Source organism: Rhinoraja longicauda, chromosome 6 (genome assembly GCF_053455715.1).
Source record: "Rhinoraja longicauda isolate Sanriku21f chromosome 6, sRhiLon1.1, whole genome shotgun sequence".
Taxonomy (NCBI): domain Eukaryota; kingdom Metazoa; phylum Chordata; class Chondrichthyes; order Rajiformes; family Arhynchobatidae; genus Rhinoraja; species Rhinoraja longicauda.
Window position 1 is genome coordinate 70,172,055 of NC_135958.1, and position 3,886 is coordinate 70,175,940.

Sequence of the window (3,886 nt, forward strand, 5' to 3'; positions counted from 1 at the left end):
AAAAATGTAGGTAAATAAAATGTCATTTCAAACGGCAATGAAGTTGTTATTTTGAACAACCAAAAAGGATGGGAAAACGTGGGCTGTTATTCTTCGCAGGCTTGGTAAGAAGAAAATACCGTTTTCATTTGATCCCTTGCATCCAACAGCATGTTTCCAGAACAAATAACCAAACATGGAATGACTTGAAATATGAAGATGAACATTTTAAAGTTGTACTTTTGTTTAAACAAGAAGCCATGTAGATCAGTAAGTGCAGATGACTTGAATTGAGATAAGATGAAAAAAAACAGATGAAAATTATAAGGAATTAATGTTGGAGGCCATCCAGGAATTAATTGAAATTAAGTTGAGGCAGCAAATGAGATGTGACAGAGTTGGGTTTGAGTTGGACAATGTGAGAAAAATGGAAATGGACAACTTGGTGATGATGCGGACATGTGATTGAGAATTCACGTTAAGGTCGGTTTGACACCAAGAATGAAGAAGAAGTAGAATGGATAAGGGAGAGCCAGTGGGTGTGGTGTATCTGGACTTTCAAAAAGCCTTTGACAAGGTCTCAAACAAGAGATTAGTGTGCAAAATTAGAGCACATGGTATTGGGGGTAGACATGGATAGAGAGCTGGTTGGCAGACTGGAAGCAAAGAGTAGGAATTAACAGGTCCTTTGCAGAATGGCAGGCAGTGATTTGCGGGGTGCCACAAGGCTCAGTGCTGGGACCCCAGTTATTTACAATATATATTAACGATTTAGACGCAGGAATTAAATGTAACATCTCCAAGTTTGCGGATGACACAAATCTGGGTGGCAGGGTGAGCTGCGAAGGGGATGCTGAGGCTGCAGAGTGACTTAGATAAGTTGGGTGAGATGGCAGATGCAGTACAATGTGGATAAATGATAAATGATACAAGAAAGCAGATTATTATCTGAATAGTGTCAGATTAGGAAAAGGGTAGGTGCAACGAGACATGGGTGTCCTTGTACATCAGTCACTGAAAGTAAGCATGCAGGTACAGCAGACGGTGAAAAAGTAAATGGCATGTTGGCCTTCATAGTGAGAGCATAGGATTTGAGTATAGGAGCATGGAGGTCCCACTGCAGCTGTACAGGGCCCTGGTGAGACCTGGAGTATTGTATGTTGTTTTGGTCTCCTAATTTGAGGAAGGACATTATTGCTATTGAGGGAGTGCAGCATGGGTTCACCAGGTTAATTCCCAAGATGGCGGGACTGACATGATGAAAGAATGGATTAACTGGGCTTGTATTCACTGGAATTTAGAAGGATGAGAGGGGATCTTATAGGAACACATACAATTCTTAAGGGATTGGACAGGGTAGATGCAGAAAAAATGTTCCCGATGTTGGGGGAGTCCAGAACCAGGGGTCACAGTTTAAGAATAATGGCTAGGCCTTTTAGAACTGAGATGAGGAAAAACTTTTTCACCAAGAGAGTTGTGAATCTGGAATTCTCTCCCACAGAAGGCAGTGGAGGCCAATTCACTGGATACTTTCAAGAGAGATTTAGGTATAGCTCTTAGGGCTAACGGAATCAAGGGGTCTGGGGAGAATGCAGGAATGGGGTACTGATTTTGGATGATCAGCCATGATCATTGAATAGCTGTGATGGCTCAAAGGGCTGAATGGCCTACTCTTGCACCTATTTTCTATGTTTCTAAGATGTCTGGGTCCAACAGTTGCCTACAAGAGGCACCAGGCCTTCGCAAGGTGGGATCAAAAACAGTGTCTACTAATGTTACAATGTTTATATGGAAAAAAATTGTCATTCAGCTGTTACTGGATATTGGGCAGGCAACCTTAAGAAGTTGGAGATGTTGGAAATATTACAATGTGGTAGTGAGCTACCGGTGGGTTACTGGAGCAGAAAAGTGAAATTGGCTTTTTTTTAAAATGTATAAAATCCACCAATAGATCTGGCATTAACACATAATGAAAGGCCCAGATAGAGTGTGTGTGGAAAGGGTGTTTCCAGTAGTTGGAGAGGCTAGGAACAGAGGGCACAGTCTCGGAGTAAAAGAACGTACCTCTAGAATGGAGATGAGGAGGTATATCTTTAGCCAGAGGGTGGTGAGTCTGGAATTCATTGTTGTAGACAGCTGTGGAAGCAAAGTCATTTGGTACTCTTAAAGTGGAGATTGGTAGGTTCTTGATTAGTAAAGGCATCAAAGGTTACGGGGAGAAGGCAGAAGAATGGGGTTGAAAGGGAAAAATAGGTCAGCCGTGATCGAATGACAAAGTATATGTGATGGGCTATATGGCCTAATTCTGCTCCTATGTCTTGTGATCTTATGAAAATCCGCAGATGTTGGAGATGATCAATAGATCAAGCAGAATCTGCGGAAAGTGTAATACTTAATGCTTTCATCTAATTGAGAATTAGAATTGTAGATGGGTAGTAGGAGTTGAAAGTTTTATTGTCATATGTCCCAAATAGAACAATTACATTTTTGCAACAGCACAACAGAATATGTAAATATAGTACTATGTAAACAATATAATAAATGAAAAAAACACACACACACAGTGCAAAATGACAAATGTATACTGGATGGTTGAGAATAGAAATAGATGAGCATAGTCCCACCCACCTAAATGAGGAAAAGGCATTGGAGGGGTTTAGTGTAGTCATCATATAAACATTGCAGAGGGGAGAAGGAGATGTTGGTGAGCACAATCAAGTGGGATTCCATTTGTGGCTTTGATTAGAGCAGCCATGGTACCTTCTGCAGTTCAGGAAACCTGCTAAACAAAGGGGCCAATCTTGGAGGCATAAACCTGGACATTGAATATGAGCAGAACACTGAACCTCTGCCCTGATAAGTTTGCGTGGTTGCTAGTTTCATCTGGTATCTTGCTCAGGTCATCGATCTCAATGTGTGAGTCTTGAACAGGGAGCATCAGCCAATTAATTTAGCATGAGAGTAACACAACATCCAACCCATTGTTCACCTGATATCTAAACAATTATTGCCAGTGTAAATTCTGAAGCGATAAAGTACAATATTCATCTGGAAAATTGATCTGCAGATGATTATAACAAACCTGAAGTTCCCTCATCGTCTTGGGTAAAAATGTCTGGGTAATTAAGTGCACCTTTCTGGCCTGATTAAATGATATGTTACTGACAAAGTTGGATTTGTTTTAAATTTTTCCAAGCCTATTGCTAGTTTTTATTCCATCTATGTATAAAAATGGAATTTTAAACTGAAAGATGAAGCTAGCATTGGGGAAAGTGGGGAGTGGAGGAAGCTGTTGTGGAAAAATGGGAACAGACCACAAAGTCGGCTCCAACCATTGATTTCATTTTCAGCATGTGTAGGAGCTTCCCTTTGGGAAGGGGGGGGGGGGTGCAGTTGTCAGTGTCCACAAGGGGGTTCTGCCTTAACTTTGGATTTCCTGACTTTCCCGAGCCATTGAAAGATATAATTAAACCAGCAATTAAGGTGGCTAGAGGGAATAAATGCTACTAAGTGTTAGCTAGTCACAGCTGTTTTTTGCCAAAATTGAGCAATAGGGTTTGTTACCAATACTTCGACTAACAGGTTATTAAATAGAAATTGTCTGCACTTGAGCAAGACTATGTTCTCATTTTTAATGTGCTTCTGGCTAATGGCGCTTTATTAAACCTCTGGTTACAGAATAAGTATCCCTTCTCACCATGGAGCATGCAATCTGCAGCTGTGTCAATATTAATAGTAATACCCTGAGTATTAATTTTACTCTAATTTTCATATCCCTGTTTTTCATTTTAACCCTACTTGCAATGTGCACGCCTATATAAAATATACTCCTTTCATTGTTTGCTGACCGCTGCTGTGTCAGTCTCCCTCTCGGGTCTTCAACTATAATTTTCTATCCATTGGGATG